A 25,221-nucleotide genomic window follows, 5' to 3' on the forward strand; every position below is an offset into this window, starting at 1 on the left:
TGTGTGAGTGAGGGCGATTTGCGAGGTACAGATGTGCAGTCCAGTGTTTGTTCTTGCCTTGAATGGCTAATGCCCTCTCTGGGCAAGCGAAGGGCTGATGGAGGTATGCTGCTCTGCTCGGGTTTAATCTACCCGAGCACATCAGAACTGTCACATTCGGGATCAAACCAACTTTACCTCGACCATATTTGGGTGTAGTGAACTAGCGATCTGAGGAGCATTCTAACAGTGCCGTCGAAATTTGACATTGCCTTATTTACTTTATAAGGCGTTGTTAGGTAAGGCATCGATCTAATTTGTTAATACTATGTTATACTATGTTTTTTTTACTTTGATATAACTTTATTTTTTATCTGTAAGTCTATTTTTTTAATTTGTAAGTCAATCACATCTGCCTATCTGTATATTTATTATGTAGTGCCTTATCTTACTATCCATCTATGTGGTATTACTATCTATCTATCTATAGTGCTATTGCTGTCTATCTCCGTATCTGCCCCCCGAACTTTATATCTCAGAATGCCCAATAATTTTAATCACCGATATCATTACGATCTTGGTCGTCTGACATTTTAAAGGTCGGTTCACTGTTACCGAACTCTTCATACCTTTTATCTGTGAGGCTGTATACTACAGCGATCGAAAATAATAAAGTAATGTTTTCCTATTCTTTATCTTTTTTACTGAAAAAACGCAAAGAAAAGAGGCGAAATACAATCTCCTTCACGAGCCGCCTTAGTCCGTGCAGCAGCTCCTCCTGCACGCAGCGTCTGTCGCGCTTTGACTTCTCTCTTCGGAGTCCCCGAGCCTTCAAACTGCAGAGATTAACGGAGGCCCCGCCCCCTCCCGCCGTGCCCCGCCCCGCCCTCGCGGCCGATGCTGCAGGGAGATACACGCGCTGTGTATTCACAACTAGTGATAAAGGAGAGATAGTCACCGACTGTGGAAATGTAAACTCTGCCTTGGGACGAAGACAGCGGATTACTGCCTTGCTGAGCGCCCCCAGAACTCCAGAAGCCCCCCGAGGACTCCTCGTCACTGGCACATGCGAGGCGTGCGGGCCAAATCAATCTTTGTTAGCTGTCCTGCTAAAGTGCTCATACAAACACGCAATTATGCTTTCCCTGAGGTTTCCATTAGACTGGGGATCAAACAAATAAACCAGCTTTCTTCACATATAATTTCTACGAAAGCTCTGAACCGCACAGTGAAAAAAAAAATATGGGCTAACTCTTATGTCGAGATGTTTTCACGTTCGTACGAGATACTTTCACGTACTTAGGAGATAAGGGTTATCCCATATTTTTTTTCACTGTGCTGTTCAGAGCTTCCGTAAATTTCATCAGGGCACAAACATTTCGCGTTTTTGTCCACATAACACCGTCTATTAGAGCTACAGAAGTGTGGAGTTTAATGAGCGGTGACACAGTAGTTAGCAGCACTGCCTGAGTAACTGCTTCTTGTTCTCTTCACGTGCCCACGAGTTTTCCCCCAGATTCTGGATTTCTTCCAAAGATCCAAAGATCGCATTAGCACTAACAAACATAATTATTACTCAGTGAAATAACGGAACAGCGAAAAGAGATATAGGGACATTGGTGATTTGACAGAAGGATATAGTTATTGTTCGGATTAAACTTTAAGTCAGAGACTTGTAGATCATCTAATTGGTGTTGCCATCAGGGAAAAGTAGTGTTTCTTCCCTATGAAGAGGCATATCTGTGAGAATTAAAAGCTTTGTTGTTTGGTGAAAGTGAAATCCACATACACGAGCTGCAGAGACGTGAAGTGGCTGGCACGTAGCGCCCACCCAGGGGTTGGCGAGCGAAGCGAGCAGGGGGCAGAGCCCCCTAGTATTAAACATATTTAGAATGAAACATCTTTAATTTGAATGTCTTTTTTATTTATGGCTAGCCTACACAATACTTTAATAACCTTTTAATTTTTATTTTAACCATTATTTTGTATTGGATTACACTATATTATTAACATCATTTTTAAAAAAACCCTTTTCAAACAGTAGACACCCTAAAATATTATTAAATAAACCACTTCTGGAAAACACCCTCATGAACGAGAATGCAACCTGCTGAGATGAGAACGAGCATTTACCTTGAAGCCCCGCCTCGCCCCTCATTCATTGGTCAGGAGTCCAGCCCAGTAGGAACTCATTCATTGGCTAATACTGTGCTTCATGTGCGCTGAGGGACATGAAAAGTAAAGTAAAGCGAGGTAAAACATTACCAGGAAAAGAATGTGCCGCAGACTTGTTGCAAATCTGAGACGCTTTAACAAGCAGAAGGTCAATACACCCATGCAGCTTTACGGCCTGACAGTAAATAATGCCAAAATACTACAATTAGGCTCACCGCCATGAACACACATGTGACATCGACAGGGGGGCTACGATTCAAATAGTCAGGCTCACCTGAGCGTGGTCAGTTTTAGACTAGAGGTGGTTTCTTTATCAATATTTTAGTAAAAAATATGTGTCTGGGGCACTGTGGGTATACCACTTGTGAAGGTTTGGGGGCACCAAACCCCAAACACAAACACACCAAACATAGTCCTGGATTAAAATGTAGAGGTTTTTTTATAAAATATCTTGTGCCAACAATAGCCAGGTGTTTCTTCTTCTTTCTCTTTCTCTTTCCCTCTCTCTCTCTACACCGCAGTGCTACTCCCCCAGTTGATTGTTGCCCATCTCCGTTCCCAGTGCAGGACTCGCCTGAACAAGGCAGGGTGGTCTTATTTATTGAGGACCCAGGAGTACTTCTGGTGACATGACATAGCCAGTTGGAAGCACTTCCGGGTTATGAGAAAGCCAGAGAGGTTCATCCCCTGGGTAGTGCCCTCACCTGTCTGCCAAGGACCTCCACAGGGCTGCTCCTCGGGACTCCAACTTCCATGCAGCCCTGTGGGTGTCCAAACTGGCACTCTATATAAGGGACTCTTCTACCTATTAAAGTGGGGGATGAACTGCTCCCTGCTGTGTTCTCCTGCCAGTTCTTATACTCTTCAGGCACCCCACCCAGGATGAGGATTATGGCACCCCAACCAGGTATTGCCCTCATTTAGCCCATCTTTCCATTATGGCATCCTGACTGGGTAAGGACTCTACCTCGATCCTGGGCAAGACACCCAACTGTTCTTTGGGGTTTCTACACACTGCACGTCTTGACATGTGGCTTAGGTGACACGAGTGATGTGAGATTTTTTTTCATGGATTTTTTGATGTTTTTTTGTTGTCAGGCTTTGCCCACTATAAGCTTGTATTGTATCATAAACTTCTTTCTGTGTATTCTGAATGAAAACATGAGATTGAAATTTATTCTTTGCCATCACTACACACTATATGGAGTATGTGACATATACAAATATATATATATATATATATATATATATATATATATATATATATATATATATATATATATATATATATATATATATATATATATATATATATATAATTTTTGGGTGTAGTTACCCTTTAAGCTCAGGCCACTAAAGCTAAAATTTAACTGGCCAGAAATGCCTTAAAGGCTTTGAACGCTACGGCAGATGCTGCAGGCCTAATATGATTCCGTATAAGTCAAATATGATATGAATTGAATGCTAAGCCTTTATTAATGGCACAACACCAGCAGAGCATCAGAGCCTCACCAGTGCAGGCAGACCACACGTTTATGAACAGCATAAGTGCTATCCCCAGGGAGAGAAACAGAATTGGCCACTCACCTGTATGGCGCTCCCCCAGTAAATTGGGACACGGCCTTGTGTTATCGAGATGAACCTTCTCATTTCAACATCCTTTCATATCTCCCTGCCACTTAATCACCATCAATATGGAGTTCTTTCCAGGTTTGTCAGTAATCAGAGAGGCAGTGCTTCAGTTTCCGTCAGTTCTAATATCTCGACGGTCATTTTCTAAAAAAGATGTTGTCTGATCTGTAAATATCAAATATAAAAATCAAGGCTTTTAAGGATGAACCCTGAGATTGTGGGTCCAAATCCCACTACTGACACCATGTGACCATGAGCAAGTTGCTTCACCTGCCTGTGCTCCAAATGGAAAAAAACTAAAGAAATGAAACCAATTGTATCATAAATGTTGTAAGTCACTCCGGATAAAAGCGTCAGGCAAATAAGGTAACATAATGTACAGTAGATAGATAGATAGATAGATAGATAGATAGATAGATAGATAGATAGATAGATAGATAGATAGATAGATAGATAGATAGATAGATAGATAGATAGATACTTTATTAATCCCCAAGGGGAAATTCACATACTCCAGCAGCAGCATATTGATAAAAAACAATATTAATTAAAGAGTGATAAAACACAGTGCAAGTTGAAAAGTGTAAGATGGAGAGTGTGAGGCAGGTATAACAGTCAATAACTTTGTATAATGTTACCGTTTACCCCCCCAGTGGAATTGAAGAGTCACATAGTTTGGGGGAGGAACGATCTCCTCAGTCTGTCAGTGGAGCAGGACAGTGGCAGCAGTCTGTCGCTGAAGCTGCTCCTCTGTCTGGAGATGACACTGTTTAGTGGATGCAGTGGATTCTCCATGATTGACAGGAGCCTGCTCAGTGCCCGTCACTCTGCCACAGATGTCAAACTGTCCAGCTCTGTGCCTACAATAGAGCCTGCCGTCCTCACCAGTTTGTCCAAGCGTGAGGCGTTTTTCTTCTTAATGCTGCCTCCCCAGCACACCACCGCATAGAAGAGGGTGCTCTCCACAACTGTCTGATAGAACATCTGCAGCATGTTATTGCAGATGTTGAAGGACGCCAGCCTTCTAACGAAGTATAGTCGGCTCTGTCCTTTCTTACACAGAGCATCAGTATTGGCAGTCCAGTCCAATTTATCATCCAGCTGCACTCCCAGGTATTTATAGGTCTGCACCATCTGCACAATCACCTCTGATGATCACGGGGTCCATGAAGGGCCTGGGCCTCCTAAAATCCACCACCAGCTCCCTGGTTTTGCTGGTGTTCAGGTTTGAGTCGCACCATTTAACAAAGTCCTTGATTAGGTCCCTATACTCCTCCTCCTGCCCACTCCTGATGCAGCCCACAATAGCAGTATCGTCAGCGAACTTTTGCATTAGGATGTGCACACAAACTCCTGCCTAAGTTAAAGCTGAGTTAGCTTCACTGTCCAATGAACCATACTTACTAGAAGAGTGCCTGTCATTCAAAGAAAAGTCTGTTTAATTGTTTACAAGTTAAATACACTGTGCAGGGTGGTACTTTCAAGTTTCGGACCACCCATTGAGTATTTTCTTACATATTTTCGATCATTATATTCAGTTATTTGGCTGACCCCTTTATCCAAGGCAACTTACAACATTTGTGATACAATTGGGTACATTGCTTTTGGTTTTTCCAATTGGAACACGGGCAGGCCAAGTGACTTGTTTATGGTCACATGGTGTCAGTAGTGGGATTGGAACCCAAAACCTCAGGGTCTGAAGTCCAAAGCCTTAACCACTCCTCCACACTCCTTGCCGTTGTGGTGTTGTTAAAGCGAAAAGGATCAAAAGAAGGTAATTCCACACCATGCCAAGGGATGGCAGGGTGCAATAACCCTTTCTCTATTATCCCTGCCGACCAAACACGAGAAATTCTGCCTGGGACTGCTGACATCACTTCCAGTTCCGGGCCTGCTGACATTACTTCTGGTTTAGTTGACATCACTTCCAGTTCCAGGCTCACTGACATTACTTTTGGTTTGGGGCCTGTTGACATCACTTCCTGTTCCAGGCCCATTGACATGACTTCTGGTTACGGGCCCACTGACATCACTTCCCCTGACCTGCCTTAAAACCCAGCCAACTTCCTTCTGTGAATCACTTCAGATTTGGACTCAACCTGTACACTACTGTGCATCCGATTTGGACTTTTGCAGCCTTATTCAATCATTCAGGTGGCTGCCCCAAACCTTTTTTATGTGTCATTTTACACATGGGTCCATCTCAGGGAGCACTCACCATTGTGTGTTCTGGACCAGTTCTCAAATGCCTGTAATGGTGATGTGCCTATGGAAAGGAGCACTGGAATCATCGGGTAGAAGGGTCCTTTCATCAGATCGGCCGGCCCAGCACTGACTCAGCTGTAGAATGGCCAGTAAGGGTGAGGCGGCTTGTTGGCCGAGTTATCCAGGACTCTGAACAAATCGGAATCCTCTTATTGTAGTTGTTACTATTATTATTGTACTGCTGTACATGATGGATTGGCCATCTAGCTCTGTGAAGAGGAATACTGGTGTTCTGTTTTGTGTGTCGTATTTACCCCACTTTTTGACACCCATTGCACTCCCCAACCTACCTGGAATGGCGTCTCTCTCTGAATTTCTTTTCCCAAGATGTCTTCAGTCTTTTTCCCTACAAGTTTTTTTTTGGGGAGTTTTTTCTTGTCAAGTCTTTAGTCAAAAAACAGGGCCTGTTAAAGTCCATTGCAGCACTCCTTATGTGATTTTGGGCTAAACAAGAAATAAATTGTTGTTGTTGATGTGGGTGGAAAGTGGAGCACCCGGAGGGGTCACATGCAGTAAGCCCACACTGCTAAGAAAGCAGCAAGTTCTACACTGAAACGCAGGGCCATGGAGCTGGCTGTTGGGCTACTTGTGCTGTCCTTGAGTGAATAATTAAAAAGAACAATTATCAAAGCAGTCAATCCACTTAACTCTTTGAGGGCTCAATATTTTTTCCAGAAAAATCAATTTTCTGAAAAGCACACAAAGCAATGGTTTCATACATAAATCAACAAAAAATGTCTATTGTTATGTGCTGTGGCTGCTGTTGGCGCATGTTCGGCATCTCTGACAGCAGTGGCTGTGCGGGGGCACCTCGATGGTCAGCAGGAATGAACAGTGGGTTGGCTGCCTGGCTGTCTTCACACAGCAGGTGGGCGGTGGTGGCGGTGGCAGTGTGACGCAATATGGTTTGTACCTCTTGTCATAATATGTGGTGGTCCTCCTGGGTGAATGCTGCTGTAGGCGCATCAGCTACATGAAAGTGATCAGCACCACGGTCAGCTGGAGACTGATCAGATGATGCTGGTACCTCACTTTCGTTTTCAAACTCCTTTCTCCAGATCACTTACATTAAACTCGGAGTCCAACAAGTAAGAGTCCTATTCAATGAAATTATGTAAAACGTCCATGGAGTATTTTGCTTTGCACATTTGTTTTGGCCAGTTAAATTAAAAGTCTGACCCCCTGTGCTTTGTTTAACTGCCATTAACTGTTACATCTAATGGCTGACATAGGAATCTCTACAAAGCAATTGCAAATTAAATTTTCCAACAAATTGGAAAAATGGTGACAATGTAAAAATTTTTTTATTACATATTATTTTTTAAAGAGATCGTCTAGTTGGCACTAGGCCTGACTAATGACAGGAGAGAAACAGGACATAAAGGATTTTGCTAGAATTGTGAAGGAAGATCTCCTCTAATGATTGCCATCTGCATGCCTGTCTAAGTAGAAGATGGCCGGCCACTGACTGACACTTCTCTTGTGTTATTATCTATGGAGATTTAATTGCTTGAAGCAGTGGCTCTGTTTAGGAGGCAATATTTACCCTGTTATCTCTGATAAGATAGCGACTCAAAACCTCTTTTGTTCAAGACTCCTCTGCCAGGGAAGCCCAAGTGAAGTGGATGTGAAAGGCAGAATGGAAAAGACAAGGCAGCTCACTGCTGGCATCTCCACACGTCCCATTAAAGGCCCAGCCTGGAAGGGTGAAATAAAGAGAACAAAAGAGCCTTTTAAGATAATACAGTGACTTTTCCTAAATTCCAACCCAAGAATAAACATCTTTCCTTATGATGTCTGCTACAAAAAGGCTCAGTTTGTGCTTCTCACTAACCCTGTGTGCTGGGAGCTGTATATACAGTTGAGATGCTGGAAGCTCAAAACACATCAAAGTCAGAGAAAGAAGCAAATGACGTCCTTTATATTTATATTATATTAGGTGGAGTGGTGGCTCTGAGGCTAGGGATCTGCACTGCAGTCCGGAGGTTGCCGGTTTAAATGCCAATAGGGTCTCTGCTCTGTTGGGCCCTTAAGCGAGACCCTTAACCTGCAATTACTGAGCGCTTTGAGCAGTGAGAAAAGCGCTATATAAATACAAAGAATTATTATTATTATTCCCTAACTCTGGTTGACTTATTTCTATTACTACACGTGTGATAATAATAAAGTATTTGTGGCAATGAAAAGTCCATCCATCCATTTTCTAAACCATTCAGCCCATTTGAGAATCTCAGTATGCCAAAGCCTATCATGGCAGCATCACATTCAAGCTAAGAATCACCCCTGGAAAGGATGCCAGGCTATCTGAGTGTCTGCTCCCGCAAATCAGGCCAATGTTAGAGTTGCAGAACGACTTTGAAGAAACAAACTCCACGCCAACTGCAGCTGGACTGGGAATCAAAGCCACAGCCCTACTGTAGAACTGTGAGGCAGTAGCGCTAACCACTGTGCCATCTTGTCCAAAAAGTGCCATATGAAGTGACTCGGTGTAAGCTCATATGAGTCTTCTCCAGTGCCACTCAACAAAATCGCTTATTATGAGTTAGACACAAAGTCTGACTTGAGATGCCTTCCGTATGCTCCTGTGTTCTTCTCGAGAATTATAACATACAGTAACGACTAATGAAGGCTGCTGGCCTTTTCACCATGCGCTCTTCACCCTGCCCAGAGTTGTTTCCTGCCTTGTGCTCATTGCTCCAGGATAGGCTGTTCACCTGTAGGACATGAACTGGACAAAGCAAGTGTTGTTGATGGATGGACTACTATGTGCCACTATGTACCAGCAGCCATACCACCTGCACTTCAGAACAGGTCATCCACCTGAAGCTAAGTTCAGGCCCAGCTAGGACTTGGATGGGAGACCATCTAGGAAAAGCTTGGGTTGCTGCTGGAAGAAGAGTTGGTGACGCCAGCAGGGGGCGCTTACCCTGAGGTCTGTGTGTTTGGATCCCAATGTCCAGTGCAGTGATGGGGACACTGTGCTGTAAAAAAAAGGTGCCATCTTTCAGATGAGATATAAAACTGAGGTCCTCACTCTCTGTAGCCATTAAAGTTCCCTGGGCATCTGTTGAAAAGAGTAGGGGATTTCCTAATGTCCTGGCTAAACTGTCCACCACAACCTCGTCCATTTTGGTCCACTAATTATCTTACTGGCTAACTGTCTCACCCCTTCACCACCTAATAGGTAATGTGTGGCATGCATACTGGCACAGGAATGGCTGCTGTTGCATTGTTAGGAGGACGTTACACTTTGGTGGGGGCTGAAGTGGTTCACTGTCTGTGTAAAGTGCTTGGAGTAGCTGTGAAGAGCTTTATAGAAATGTAATGAATTATTATTATTATTATTATTATTATTATTATTATTATTATTATTATTATTAGCAGTAGTAGTAGTAGTACTTCTATTGGTTATGAAAACCAACAATAAACTGAACGGCACTTTGTATTCTGTCCTGCCATTCACCTTTCAAATATTTTCTAAGGTTTTGTCATCCATTGCAGGAATCCAAATCTTACATTAGCATCAACAAAATGTAAGGAAGTAATCGATCCTGGGCTGGCCTTTCCTGGGCCTTCACACACACACAAACACACACACCGAGCCAGCTTAGAGCTGCGACTGCCTTTGAGATGTTGGGGATCATGAAGGACCGCGGAGGGGTGCAGAGCTGCTGAAGCAGACAGCAATGAATTCTTTTAAACGCAGTTATTCTCAGCGACTGCACTCACTCTGGAAGGTGCCACATTAAACACAAGTTTAGTATACAGATGGTGGTTGAAGGACCTTCTCTACCTAAGCTTACATGGGGCTTTGTTCTTTTTAATGTTGACAGTATATTGGATTTGATATTGTACAGTAGATAACAAAGAACCCACTTTTATAATATATGGTGACTGCAGGCAAACCATCCAAGCTGCTTTATATAGTCCAATTATTACATGGAATATGCTGCTTTTAATAATGCATAATATACATACATTGTGAAACCCACTATTAGGGGTTGAAGCCAAACCTGGCGACTTTGGGAACAAGGCTGGAAACATCCATATATACACAGTGCATACACACAGGGGTCAGCTAGTATATATATATATATATATATATATATATATATATATATATATATATATATATATATATATATACATATATCCATCCATCATTCAACCCGCTATATCCTAACTACAGGGTGCAAGGCAGGAAACAAAACCTGGGCAGGGCGCCAGCCCACCGCAGGGCACATACACACACCAAGCAGATACTAGGGACAATTTAGGATCACCAATGCACCTAACCTGCATGTCTTTGGACTGTGGGAGGAAACCCATGCAGACATGGGGAGAACATGCAAACTCCACACAGGGAGGACTCAGGAAGCGAACCCAGGTCTTCTTACTGCAAGGCAGCAGCGCTACCCACTGCGCCACTGTGCTGCCATATATATATTTATATATATTGTGAGACTGGACACTGTATAGTGCCCGACCCAGCACAGACTCAGACAGAGGCATGTGTAAAAACACAAAGGACTTTTATTTTTCTTCACCTGTGGGGCACATCTTCCCTGTGAACCCCACAGGCACAACACAGTCCAAATAAGCACTGGTGGTTGCTGGCCCTTTTTATAGCCCACCCGAAAGTGCTCCAGGTGCTTGATCACCTGTTTCTGTTACATAGTTGTCCAGGCCGGCTCAGGGACCCATGCAGCACCCCCTGGCGGCCATCCCAGATCCCAACAGGGCTGTGGAGAACTATCTCCAGCTCCCATGGAGCCCTACGGGAAACTGAGGCACCATTGTCATCCAGGGAGGCTGCCACCAAGTGTCCCGGGGTAGGTACTGAGGAGCCCACGGTTGCTCCCCCGGAACATATGTAGAAGGGATGTCCCGGCCGGTTTCCACCACAATATATATATATTATATAAGCTATATACAATATAGAGTCCTGGGGACCTGGGTTCGCTTCCCGGGTCCTCCCTGTGTGGAGTTTGCATGTTCTCCCCGTGTCTGTGTGGATTTCCTCCGGGCGCTCCGGTTTCCTCCCACAGTCCAAAGATATGCAGGTTAGGTGGATTGGCGATTCTAAATTGGCCCTAGTGTGTGCTTGGTGTGTGGGTGTGTTTGTGTGTGTCCTGCGGTGGGTTGGCACCCTGCCCGGGATTGGTTCCTGCCTTGTGCCCTGTGTTGGCTGGGATTGGCTCCAGCAGACCCCCGTGACCCTGTGTTCAGATTCAGCGGGTTGGAAAATGGATGGATATATACAATATATATATATATATTATATATACTATATACAATATATATATATACAGTATACATATATATATATATTGTATATAGTATATATTATATATAGTAAGATCCCGCATAATGTGGGGGATAAGTTCCAAGAAATCCAGGCACTAAACGAAACAGTGTCATCCTAATACATAAATAATAGGGATAGGAGAAACAGGACAGAGAATAAAAAAGTTTATCATTTTTTTTTTATTATTTTCTATCATGAATAATGAAATACTTCTTTATTACATTAATTATCGACATTTTTATTGCTATTATTGATTTTTATTCATAAATCATTCATGAAAATCAAAAATATTCAAGTAAATACATAATTTATGTTTATGATGAGGAAGGTTCTTCCTCATTTGGCTCCCAGTTAAGTTTAGGGCAGATTTCAAAATCCTTCTTTTAACATATAAATCATTAAATGGTCGAGGTCCGGCTTACTTGTCTGAACTTATCATGACTTACAAACCTGAGCGCACATTAAGATCTCAAGATGCCGGTCTGCTTATGATTCCAAGGATTAATAAAATAACAGTGGGAGGTCGAGCTTTTAGTTACAGGGCCCCTAAACTGTGGAATGGTCTGCCTGCTACTATAAGAGATGCCCCTTCAGTCTCAGCTTTTAAATCCCGGTTGAAGACTCACTACTTCAGTTTAGCATATCCTGACTAGAGCTGCTGATTAACTGTACAGACTGCATCTCTGTTGTTAGTCATTAGCACTTAAACATAAGTAACATGACAGTTATAATTATATACTAACCCTCACTTATTCTGTTTTTCTTCTCGGTACTCAAATGTGGCACTTGGTGCCACGGCCCACCTGCCAAGTTGTTTTGCCTGCCTAAGGAAAAGTCATCCCAGATGGAGGATCGCGGGAATCGTGGGAAAGAGGGGTCCTTTCATCGGGTTGGCTGGCCCAGCACTGTTTCAGCCGTGGAATGGCCAAATGGGGGAGGCAGCTTGAAGGATGAGGTCTCCAGGACTCTATACAAATCATCTACTGTTAAATTCTGCTCTGTACTTCTAAAATTTATATTTTTTATTTCTTACTATATTGAGAAATTGTTCTGTGTACTGTACTGTATTGTATTGACCCCCTTCTTTTGACACCCACTGCACGCCCAATCTACCTGGAAAGGGGTCTCTCTTTGAACTGCCTTTCCCAAGGTTTCTTCCATTTTTCCCTACTAGGTTTTTTTGGGAGTTTTTTCCTTGTCTTCTTAGAGAGTCAAGGCTGGGGGGGCTGTCAAGAGGCAGGGCCTGTTAAAGCCCATTGCGGCACTTCCTGTGTGATTTTGGGCTATACAAAAATAAATTGTATTGTATTGTATTGTATTTGACACTTTTTGCTTTTTTGTGAAGAAGTCATCTAGCATTGTTTGCCTTTTCAGCAATTGTCGGTAGCAAGACATCGCATCAATGACACTTCGTCTTGCCTTTGAACTTCTAGCAAAATTTGGATCGTTTTGTACAAACTGATCCATAATTTCCATAATAGCGGCTAAACATTGTTTTAGAAAATCTGATGAAAGTTCCTTTTGTTCCTTATCTTCAGAAACGCTAATTTTGCTATATATACACTAGCTGTCCCCTGTGGCTCCGCCTGCGTAGTAGTGAAACAGGATTTTTAAAAATTAATAAAACATTTTTTAAAAATGTAATAATTTATATTGAGAAGAGTTTATATTGATAGCTTTTGTATCTGAGGGCCTCTTGATATACAGTATTTTTGCTATCAGGAGTGAGAATGTAGCTGTGATCTCTATGCCAAAAATATAAAAAGTTGGCAAGGTATCTCTGGCCAAGCTGAAGGTAGGCACACTCCAACATCAAACGTCACCACTGCATCTGATCGTGTTCAGCTCTGATGGGGAGAGTGTCCCCCACGCGAGGAGAAAAGCACATGGTTGTGATACCTCTGCCAATGAGTAGCTATCCTCTAAAACACACGTAGCTCTGATCTCTCTTTCAAAAAGTTACACGTTACTCCTTAGCAGTCTCTAGATCAGGGGTGGGCAGATTCAGTCCTGGAGGGCCGCAGTGGCTGCAGGTTTTTGCTCCAACCCAATTGCTTAATAATAAGCCCTTATTGCTCAAGTAACACTTCAGCTTCACTTTAGTTGTTTCACTCGTTAAGATTTTGAATCCTTATTGCTTATTTTAGTCTTAAACAGCTGTATTCTTGGTTTTTAATTGTTCCTAATTAGCAATACCATACAAATGACAAAAGAGATCAGCATTTCTTCATTTAGCTTGTTTTCATTTACACCTGTGTGTATTTATCACGCACTATTTGGTTTAATTAAATACTTGGAAGGAAAGTGAAGAGAAAAAAGTGAAGCACTGAGAATTACTCATCTGTTTTAGACTTCAAATCATTTGGATGATATTCTTAGAAAGGAAAATAAATCTAGGATATGAGAATGACCTGACATGGCAGAGTTAAAGCACTAGCAAGCCATGCAATTAAATAATTGACAAGGATTGGTTTTTAATTAAGCAACTGGGTTGGAACAAAAACCTGCAACCACTGCGGCCCTCCAGGACTGAATCTGCCCACCCCTGCTCTAGATGATCATGTCTGTTGAACAAACAGGTATCGCTAGCTAAGCAGAGGCAAAGTGCACTCCAACACGTGGCAAGGCGTAGACTAACTCGAACAGAGGCTGGCGAGGGAATGAGGAAGGGCCCGCCCAGCTCTACTCTCCTGAAGTCCTGCTTCCCTCTCCCCTCAGCTTGCAGCTGCTCTCTTGGATTTGCATAAATAAATTGGGGCCGCAACCAAACTATAATACAGTAGACCCCCGCAAAGTTGTGGTTCAGAGTTCGCGGTCTCAGTCACTCGTGGATTTTTCCTTAGAACCTATCTAATAATTGTTAGTGGAAACCGCAAATATCCTCCGCAATTTTTATGGCTTTTTTCGTGACAATACTGTACTGTAGAGAGAACAGGAAACAACTGTAGAGGAAAACACGGCTTGCGATAGTGAAAGTAGCCAATAGAATTTGAAACTGCAACTCCCAGCAGTCCCTGCAGTGCCTCTGATTAGTCTTCTGCTGAGGGTGCTGTGGCTGTTGGGGTCAAAGGATGTCAGCGCGGCTTTTAAAAAGGGGGCCGGTGACCAAAAGCAAAAAATAAGTTTTTGTAATTTGTGTTTCAAGTTCCTGTCTGTCTGCCTTCTGTTGGGTTACCTGTACTTATTCGTTTTGTCCTGGATCGTTTCGTGATTGGTGTCTGAATTGTCTGCCGTCTGCCTATGAACACGAGGACTGTAAGTGGATTCATGGCCATCCTGCAAAGAAAGGAGCGCTCCTGAACCCGCCCACCCATCTTCACCATTTCAGGAGCTAGTGGTAGGACTATCTGTACATTCCCATTCAACGTGCGGATCTCTGGACTATCTATTTTCATCATTACATTTCATCCATTGCCGTTTTTCATGAACGTTTTTTATGATTTAATGTGTGTGTATTCTTTGTGCTTTGTTGTATTTAATGTGTAATCGCCATAAGGGGAACAGAGGTGGTATCGTTGTTTTCATTTATTTCATTTGTTTTCATTACATTCTTTATTTGCTGTTTGATATACTGGTTTGCTTTATTTTTGTCTCTGTTTGTGAGTGCATGCGGGTCGGGCCAAGGCTGGGTGCATCCCTGGAATCTCCACCATAAAAATAAATAAATCACTGTCTTCTCGATGGTGTGAATCTTAGCGGCACCGGGCTGCTACAGCATTATTCATTTCTCCTTGCTGCTGATTGACTGTGATACATCTCCAGCTGAGTGTTCTTGTGTTTTCTGTTTTATTCCTCTGAACCCTTAAACCGCCACAACCAGCTATAGTCGTTTCCTAGTACCATTTGCAAGCACGCAGGAGCTGATTAGTCAGTGCAGTACATTCGTTGAGCAGCTAGCTCATGACCACTGCCAGCCCCCTGAATGCACCCCTAGAAGACACAGACGCTCCTTACAAAACGCTGATAGACTACTTTCACATTGCTCCCTTACTTGCTGGGCTTACTTGCGGCTGCTCTGTCATGTGATATGCTTCTTGCGCGACACTACACTTACTTAAAAGCCTGAACAACACGTTTCCTTTTTGGCTGATTGCTCTTGTTGGGGGTCCCGCTCCCGTTGTGCTCCACTATGTTTGTCTATTCTTTAATCGAGAACTAACTGCATACTGAGCTCGTTTTACTTCTGAAAGAGACATGTTTGTTTGAAGTGTTTGAATAAAGTTCATGTCTCTACAATCTCCTGTGTTTCTGTGCAATTCTGTGAACCAAGCGTGACATCCTGCAGCACTGCAGCCTCACTGTCTCTGGGATTGAGCTGCTGCACTATAGCCTGCCAGCATCAGCGCTTACCTCTGTGTGCTTGAGTGCAGCCAGTTCAAGTGCAGTTGGTTCTGTGATTTACTGAATTTCATCCATAGCGTCAGTTGCACTTTGTACATATTGTTCCAGTAGTTTTTTAAAATAGTTTTTACAGTTCATTAGCAGTATGTAAAATTATCAGTGTTGCAGTAATTGTGATGCTCTTTGCATAAAAAAAATGTGTTCCATTAAAATTTCACTTAAAGTGCAGCAAAAAAGTATTTGGTGTCCAGGGATGCATTAACCCTCAAGTATGTGACAGTTTAAGGGTTAAAGCCTCAAGATGCCGCCAAAACGAGCTGCACCGTCTGAGGCTTCTGGCAATGAAAACGCGCTTGCATGAATTACAGTACATATAGCGGTAACATCGGTATTTTACATTCTAGCACTGCGGGAGACATAGCAGTACAGTATACAGGTTTACCTTTACACCCTTTATTTTTAGGTAATGTATTAAGCTGAGTTTCAAGTGTTTTGGGGGCATATTTATGGTTTAAACTATAAAAATAGGCATTTTTTTAAGCACATCCAAAATTCACAGTTTTTCACAATTCACGGATGCTCTAGGAATGTAACCCCCATGAATTTTGGGAGTGTACTATACTTAGCACGAAGAAGAGAGAAGTCACAAAATCAACCGGAATGTTCAAGCAAATTATAGAAAAAATCCACTCTAAATCTGTTAAATAGTTCTCTCATGAAAAGCGGACAGACATACAGACAGACAGACATATACTGTATATATATATATATATATATATATATATATATATATATATATATATGTTGTGGAAGCCAGCCCGGACACAGACAGGAGGACACGTTCAAGTCACCAAACACATGTTTATTATACATATTTACAGCAACAAGTGCACCACAAACCCCCAAAGTCCCCCAAAGTCCAGGCCAACTCAAATGCCTTACTCTTCAGGCCGCCTCCTTGCCTCTCCTCCCGAGCGCCGTCCTTCTCCACTCCCGACTCAAACCAACGAACGGAGGGAGGCAGCCCCTTTTATAATCACCCAGATGTGCTCCAGGTGCTTCCCAGCAATCTTCCACTGTCACTCCCCAGTGTGGCGGAAGTGCCGGCTGTGCATCCGGAAGCACTCCGGGTGTCCCTGCTTCTCTTCCCCCCAGCACATCCGGGTGTGGCGGAAGTGCTGAGGTCCAGGGCTCCAAAGGCATTGGGGCGCCCCCTGGCGGTGACCATGGGCCCCTACAGGGTTGAGCTTCAAAGCTCTGTACCCATGGTTCCCATAGGTACCAGGGCGTTCGCCCCCACGTGGTCTGGGGAAGGCGCAAGCCCTCTTCCGGTCCTCTGGGGCGTCCCAGCCAGGTCGCCCCCTCAGCCACCTGCGACACTGCCCCACCGCCATCGAAGACCTATCGGTTGGAGCAACTCATCCCGCGAGGGAAGCTCATCCCCGAAGTGGGTCCTACTGCTCGTTCAGGGTCCGGTCCTGCAACACATACAGAAACAGGGGTGGAGACGCTGCCTGGACACCACCACCTGGTGTCCTGTCGTGCCTCACACAGGCAGCGATCCCCCCTCCTACCGGCACCCCGGGACTTGCCTTTTCGACACCCCCTCTGAGGTTTTCGTGCCCCTTTGGTTGGAGCCATTCGCACCTCTGTCGCCCTGCCAGCTGGGACAATATATATAGAGAGAGAGAGTTATAGATATATGTGTGCATACACACACACACACACACCAATGAGCCACAACATTGAAATCCCTGACAGGTGAAGTGAATAACATTGATTATTTTGTTACAAAGGCACCTGTCAAGGGCTGGAATACATAAAGTGGCATGTGAACTGCCAGCTCTTGAAGTTGTGTTGGAAGCAGGAAAAGTGGGCCAACATAGGGATCTGAGCGATTTTGACAAGGGCCAAATTCTGATGGCTACATGAATGGGCCAGAACATCACCAAAACAGCAAGTCTTGTGGGGTGTTCCTGGAATGCCATGGTTAGTGTCTATCAAAAGTGGTCCAAACATGGACAACCGATGAAGAGGCAACAGGGTTGTGGGCGCCCAAAGCTCATTGATGCTCAAAGAGAATGAAGGCTAGCTTGTCTAGTTTGATCCCTCAGAAGTGCTATTGTAGTGCAGATTGCTGGCAATGACAAAAAGGTGTCAGAAGACACATTGCATCTCAGTGTGCTGTGTTGGGGGGGGGGCTGCGTAGCTGCAGAATTTATGCTGACCTCTGTCCACCACTAAAAGCGCCTACAATTGCCATGTGAATGTCAAAACTGAACCATGGAGCAGTGGAATAAGGTGGCTTGGTTGGATGAATCACATTTTCTTTTAGATCATATGGACAGCCAAGTGTGTGTGCATCATTTAGCTGGGGAAGAGGTGGAAGTAGGATGCATTATGGGAAGAATGGAAGCTGGCAAAAGCAGCTCCTGCCCTTCCCTTTCGTTTTTCTTAGCCTCCATCCTTTCTTTCCTTTCATTTCATCTCCACGCAGACCCCTCTTATATCGCCTAACTAATTGGTCAGAGGTACGATGAGCCGCTCCCATAATGGCACCAGTGAGGCACCTGAGTGATCCGCCAGCCTCTGTATGTGTATGCATCACAATCAGCCAGCACCATCATTAACCGCAGTACGAGACGCACTCGCACACACCCATGCCCGATTTTAGCCTGCACTTTTTGGGGCGTGATTATTTATTTAAAATTATTCCACTGCCATGGACCACCTATGACACACCAGTCCAGTCTGCTGGAGCTCAGTATCAGTACACTTGAAGCTAGCAATGGTGAATGTTCAGTGTTAGATATCAGATGTGTTAATGGACACTGTGACGAGAACCCCACTGATGTCCAACAGAAGAATTACTGGAAATCCATGGAGGGCGTAGGTAGTGACGTGGAAGTTGTGGTAGGCTGTTGTTTTATCTGCCAACTGTTCTATGATGTCTCATAGCCTTTAACGGATGTGAAAGCATTTTGACCTTTTAATAGATTCTGTGGCCAGCATGTTCTTAATGTCACATATTGTTTTTTTTATAGTGGCAGATTCCTAGGGTGACCCTATTCTCACATTTCTGAACAGAGTGACCCAAATCTCCACTATAGCCCTCACCGGCCTGTTACAATGTGCATCTCCACTTATGGTCACCATTAGTCTTGTCTGCTATTGTGGCTAAATAACCAGACCATTATATTTATAATCCCAGGTAATAAGTTAGAGCAGTAAAACAAGCAGAACAGAAGGTTTACACTTATACTCATGTATTACAGCTTCACATTCTCTAACAAAAGGGTCCTAAAACAGAAGCAAAGCAAAATGAGTGTGACAGATACAACCTGGATAGATAGCAGCTCTTCTTACAAGGAGTACAGGCACCCAATGTGCGTAGAATACCAGGCGGCTCTCGATAATAAACTGGTCTGGCATGGTCTCTGGATGGAACTGATGGCGTGAGAAAGACCACTGGCCTAAATATATATCTTGTTCTTCCTTGGACAAATGAGACTTTGTGGCATAAAGTTCGACTCCCCTGTCATGTTCAGGCCTCCTTTCCATTTACCAATCCTGTTCATACATGACGTCTGTCCTTGAAACTTCTATCAACTCAGCTTTTCACTGTAGACCTCAGGCTAGGTCACACTTGTGTTTTGTCCTTTCACGTAGAGTTTTTAGCTTATGATGGTTCTGACCTGGTATTCTCTGAGCACAACAGGTTATAACTGCGAACTACTAACTACATACTTTATGATAACAAAGAAACATGGCTTAATATTATATGTAAAAGATGAAAGCAAATTCCACCAAGCTGTCTTTTTAAAAGTATCCAAGTATCCTCATGTCACACACATATACAAGTACAGTACTCTATTACTTTGGGCTGACCGCCTTGCAGTACAACACTTCAGCCCATTTATCATATGCTTATTTACAAGACCTTGAAATGTGATCACCATGTTGCAAGCATCCTGGAGTAACCACAATGCAGTCCTGTGGCCGCCTCACCCTTTATCAAAGGACAGATGTGTGGCCCTCTAGTGGCAGTCGTGAGTATAACAGGTAAGCAAACTGAAACATAGCTGACCATGCTGATTCTATGTGAATCCAACTTCCATACAATACAATACAATACAATTTATTTCTGTATAGCCCAAAATCACACAAGAAGTGCAGCAATGGGCTTTAACAGGCCCTGCCTCTTGACAGCCCCCCAGCCTTGACTCTCTAAGAAGTCAGGGAAAAACTCCCAAAAAAACCTTGTAGGGAAAAATGGGAGAAACCCTGGGAAAGGCAGTTCAAAGAGAGACCCCTTTTTAGGTATGTTGGGCGTGCAGTGGGTGTCAAAAAGAAGGGGGTCAATACAATACAATACAATACACAGAACAGAACAAATCCTCAATACAGTATAAAAATAAAAATTTCAGAAGTACGGAGCAGAATTTAACAGTAGATGATATCACATAAGAAAATTTGGATATGTTTAGAGTCCTGGAGACCTCATCCATCAAGCTGCCTCCCTATTTTGCCATTCCATGGCTGAAACAGTGCTGGGCCAGCCAATCTGATGAAAGGACCCCTCTCTCCCACGATTCCTGCGATCCTCCATCAGGGATGACTTTTCCTTAGGCAGGCAAAACAACATGGCAGGTGGGCCGTGGCACCAAGTGCCACATTTGAGTACCGAGAAGAGAAACAGAATAGGTGAGGGTTAGTATCCAATTATAACTATCATGTTACTTATGTTTTAGTGTTAATGACTAACAACAGAGATGCAGTCTGTACAGTTAATCAGCAGCTCTAGTCAGGATATGCTAAACTGAAGTCATGAGCCAGGATTTAAAAGCTGAGACCGAAGGGGCATCTCTTATAGTAGCAGGCCGACCATTCTACAGTTTAGTGGCCCTGTAACTAAAAGCTCGACCTCCCATTGTTATTTTATTAATCCTTGGAATCATAAGCAGACCGGCATCTTGAGATCTTAATGTGCGCTCAGGTTTTAAGTCATGATAAGCTCAGACAAGTAAGCCAGACCATGGCCACTTAATGCTTTATATGTTAAAAGGAGGATTTTGAAATCTGCCCTAAACTTAACTGGGAGCCAGTGTAAGGATTTAAGAACTGGAGTTATGTGTTCATATTTTCTTGTTCTTGTAATAATTCTTGCAGCAGCATTTTGGATTAACTGGAGGCTGTATAAAGAACAGTTTGAACATCCAGTGAACACCGCATTGCAGTAGTCAATCCTACTAGAGATAAATGCATGAATTAATTTCTCAGAATCCTGTTTATTTAGAAAGCGCCTTAATTTCCTAACATTTTTAAGATGGAAGAAACATGTTTTGGACAACTTTGTAATATGCGCTTTAGATGACATGTTGGAGTCAAAGATAACTCCTAGATTGCGGGCTGATTCAGTAAAATTAATGGTGATTCCAACTGAATTAAATGATGACAAAATATTGTTGTGATCAGCGTCATTCCCTCCAACAACATCTCTGTTTTATCTGTATTTAAAGACAAGTAGTTGTCATTCATCCACTCCTTTAATTCACTAACACAACTAATTAAAGACAACATTGGAGAAACTTCATTTGATTTAAATGAAAGGTATAACTGGGTGCCATCTGCATACAAATAAAAATTAACATTATGTTTCCTAATGAGAGATCCCAGTGGAAGCATGTAAAGTGAAACTTCCATCTATCCATTATCCAACCCGCTATATCCTAACTATAGGGTCACGGGGTCTGCTGGAGCCAATCCCAGCCAACATAGGGCACAAGGCAGGAAACAAACCCTGGGCAGGGCGCCAAAACACCGCAGGGCACACACACACACACACACACACACACACACCAAGCACACACTAGGGACAATTTCAGATTGCCAATACACCTAACCTTCATGTCTTTGGACTGTGGGAGGAAACCCACGCAGACATGGGGAGAACATGCAAACTCCATGCAGGGAGGCGAACCCAGGTCTCCTTACTGCGCGGCAGCGTCCAACTTCTTCTTCTCTTATATTTTCTATTCCTTATTTTCTGACTCCCCCATCATTTCCTTCACTGCATGTAGCTTTGTGAGCTGTGAGAAAGTATTTGTCTCTGTCTGACATTTTTGTATTGTTTCATATGTAAATGTTATCAGAGGGGGGATAGAATCCAAGCTTGGAGGAGTTTGTATGTCTGCACAGATTTTCTTCAAGGTACCCCAGCTTTCCTCTTCCACCCTAATGACAAGCATGATGGGTAAAGAAATGATTCAGTAAGAGTAAGAGTGTCCAGCAATGGCCTGGTGTCCCATCCAATGGTTTCTGCTTTGTTCTTGATGCTTCAGCTGCCCACAACCTTGAGCTGTATAAGTGTGATGTTAAATGGATATTAAAACCAAATTTTAGACAAAAAGGATGCTTAGTTAAAATAAAATTAAAAAAATATTAATATATATTTAATGTATATAAATAAGAAAACTATGCAACTCCTAATGTCCCATCCATCTATACACCTACTGAACCCATTTAATATAATTTTAAGGAGGCAGGGAGTTGGAGCCAATCCCAGTGGCATCAAGTTCATGACAGGAACCAATGATGGATGGGATGCCAATCTATCACGGGGTACATTAGAGTATTAGAACATTGGAACAATCTGGACGAGGACAGGCCATTCCGCCCAACAAAGCTTGCCAGTCCTATCCAGTTAATTCTTCTAAAGGAACACCAAGTCGAGTTTTGAAAGTTCCTAAATCTTACTGTCTACCACACTACTTGGTAGCTTATTTCAAGTGTCACATTCTCTCATGGGTGGCACAGTAGCGCAGTGGGTAGCGCTGCTGCCTTGCAGTTAGGAGGCCCGGGTTCGCTTCCCGGGTCATCCCTGCGTGGAGTTTTCATGTTCTCCTCATGTCTGCGTGGGTTTCCTCCCACAGTCCTAAGACATGCGATCCTAAATTGTCCCTAATGTGTATTTGGTGTGTGTGTGTGTATGTGTGCCCTGCCTGGGGTTTGTTTCCTGCCTTGCACCCTGTGTTGGCAGACCCCCATAACCCTGTAGTTAGGATATAGCGGGTTGGATAATGGATGGATGGACATTCTCTCATACTAGGCTATTTCAGAGTTGCCCACCATTCTTATACACATTTGGATGATAAATATTTACTCTGGCAATTAAAAATGACCCGTATGGAGCATACTGACTAGCCGAAGCGTTCATGTAGCACTGTAATTAGTGACTTCAGAATAGAGAACGGCCAGTAGAGGGCGTCTTCCCTCATAAGTATAAGAAGCAGGATGTGCAAACAGCTAAATAAGCAAGCAGGCATACAGAACAGGGCTGATGCTCACTTGACATGTGAAGATTTGGACTCTGGCTGTTTCAAGAAGTATTTTTAGTATTTGGAACTCATAAGCAAAAAGTTTGATCGAAATGCAACTTTGTGATCAGCAAGTTATCACTGCGTCCATAAATCTGAGATCTGGGTGCTGGAGTTGCTTTCCAAGATATTTCTCCTACATACAGTTCTCATCCTCCAATTCAGGGTCAGTCCAGCAGCATTGGGTGCCAGGCAGACGTAGCCCTGAATGGGGGCAGCAGCTCATTGTAAAGGCTAGCAAATCTCTGGGTTAAAGAATAAAGTTGAGGAACCCTAAGCTGAGGCAGTTTTCAGTTTATTTTCCTGTAGCGACCTTCACTGAGTGCAGGCGCAGAGCACTGTAATAGACTCACAGGTAAAAAACTATTAAAAACGTTACAAATTACCAATGACACAGTAACGCACACACATGAAGAGCCCGATTAGTTCAAACACACAGACTTGTACCGATAAAGGCTGGAGACTCCTATAGGAAGTACACACCATCGCCACACCTGTCTTTAGATACCTCGGAGATAGAAGGGAGGATTGTGTGCAAGTTCTTTGTACCCATCAATCCATTCTGAAATTATTGAGAGCAGTCATAAGGGGGCATCAGAGCTTAACCTGGCAGCATTGGGTATAAGGCAGGCACCAGCCCACAAAGGGATAAACTTCACACACACATACACACTACCAGTCAAGACACACAGTCAGAAATGGTTATGTTTTTCATGTAAATTGAACATTTTAAAATCAAGATTCCATTAAACTGATTTTTAAAGACAGTCAAGACATTACTAGTGTTTCTAAGGGCTATTACTGCTTGAAATGGCTGTTTTTTACTTTTTTATTCACATGTGACTGCAAAGCTCCATTTTCAGCTGCCATTCCTCCAGTGTCCTCATGGCTGACTCTCCTTAATTAATCAGGTTTACATGCGAAAGGGTTATTAGAGAAACCTGCGGACTTGTATTGCCACTGCTGACACCTCTTGTTCTGTTCACTTGGGTTGCAGGGTACCCTCACCTTTCTCAATAAACCTGTCAGTCTATTGTTTTGTTTTGTTTTGTTTTGTTGGTTTTTTTGCAGAAGAGCATTTCATGTGACAGTATTGCCAAGAAAGAATTAATAAAAAGGCATCTTTGTGTATCTGGATGATAAACTGGACTGGACTGCCAATACTGATGCTCTGTGCAAGAGAGGACAGAGCCGACTATACTTCCTTAGAAGGCTGGCGTCTTTCAACATCTGCAATAAGATGCTGCAGATGTTCTATCAGACGGTTGTGGTGAGCGCCCTCTTCTACGCAGTGGTGTGCTGGGGAGGCAGCATAAATAAGAGAGACGCCTCACAACTGGACAAACTGGTGAGGAAGGCAGGCTCTATTGTAGGCACGGAGCTGGACAGTTTGACATCTGTGGCAGAGTGATGGGCACAGAGCAGGCTCCTGTCAATCATGGAGAATCCATTGCATCCACTAAACAGTGTCATATCTAGACAGAGGAGCAGCTTCAGCGACAGACTGCTGTCACCGTCCTGCTCCACTGACAGACTGAGAAGATCGTTCCTCTCCCAAACCATGCAACTTTTCAATTCCATGGTGGGTAAACGTTAACACAATACAAGATTACTGACTGTTATACCTGCCTCGCACTCTCCACCTTGCATTTTCATCACTCTTTAATTAATATTGTTTTTATCAGTATGCTGCTGCTGGAGTATGTGAATTTCCCCTTGGGGATTAATAAAGTATCTATCTATCTATCTATCTATCTATCTATCTATCTATCTATCTATCTATCTATCTATCTATCTATCTATCTATCTATCTATCTATCTATCTATCTATCTATCTATCTATCTATCTATCTATCTATCTATCTATCTATCTATCTATCTATCTATCTATCTATCACTGTCTTGAGAGAAGAGGCCAGACCGCATCTCACCAGGATAGAAAAAGAAGGAGAAGGCCCAGATGGAAACCTGCATAAGAGAAGAAGGACATCAGAGTGTGCAGTTTGAGAAGCAAACTCCTTACAGGTCCTCAGTTGGCTTCTTCCTTAAGTACACACCAAACCCCAACAGAGAAAAGATGACTCCATGATACCAGCCTAAGAGGCAACGATTCAAAGAAAAAGCCATATGTGAAACTGGCAAATA

Source organism: Erpetoichthys calabaricus, chromosome 2, assembly GCF_900747795.2.
Source record: "Erpetoichthys calabaricus chromosome 2, fErpCal1.3, whole genome shotgun sequence".
Classification (NCBI taxonomy): Eukaryota; Metazoa; Chordata; class Cladistia; order Polypteriformes; family Polypteridae; genus Erpetoichthys; species Erpetoichthys calabaricus.